Consider the following 513-nt stretch of genomic DNA (forward strand, 5'->3'; position numbering starts at 1 on the left):
CTCTCTTGACCGCATTACAGTTCCATATCACTTCGCATAGTTAACTGTAATAACGGAAATTAGCATACAGTACCTATACAGCACACAGGAATTACTGCAATCACACGTGCTCGTGCTGTTTAGAGACGCTGCTGCAGAACACTGTTGAGGGACGCACAGAGGTAGCCTAATTCACACAAGCTCTCTCTAGCACTCTCTCTCTTTCTCTGTGTGTCTCGGTCTCTCTCGCTCTCTTTCTAATAACTTCATTAATAACTGCATTAGAATGCTATCAACGGCTCAAGCCTCCATTACCAGCTTTAAAATTATGTTTTGGAATTAGCAAAAGAGGCGTTGGATGAGATGCGGAAGAAATAATCCTACACACAATAGCGATTTAAGTACAGAAACCGGACGAATCACTTTAAATACATCATCTGATCGATGTCTTGAGGTGTGGTAACCGTAGTATAAGCGGAATAATTGACTCCGGGCCGTTGAATTATTAGAAAAATAACGCACACCCGAGGTATA

The 513-nt window shown here is 41.9% G+C and overlaps 2 protein-coding genes across 2 annotated transcripts in view; one reads left to right on the forward strand and one right to left on the reverse strand.

Annotated features, from left to right (window-relative positions):
• Nucleotides 1-513, forward strand: part of LOC107753312 (dnaJ homolog subfamily C member 9-like) — a 17,011-nt gene that overhangs the window by 5,357 nt on the left and 11,141 nt on the right. The window lies entirely within an intron of this gene.
• LOC107753309 (zinc finger protein OZF) overlaps nt 1-513 on the reverse strand; it is a 5,927-nt gene that overhangs the window by 2,638 nt on the left and 2,776 nt on the right. The window lies entirely within an intron of this gene.

The sequence above is a fragment of the Sinocyclocheilus rhinocerous genome, unplaced genomic scaffold, assembly GCF_001515625.1.
Source record: "Sinocyclocheilus rhinocerous isolate Xijiao unplaced genomic scaffold, SAMN03320098_v1.1 scaffold1763, whole genome shotgun sequence".
NCBI classification, from domain to species: domain Eukaryota; kingdom Metazoa; phylum Chordata; class Actinopteri; order Cypriniformes; family Cyprinidae; genus Sinocyclocheilus; species Sinocyclocheilus rhinocerous.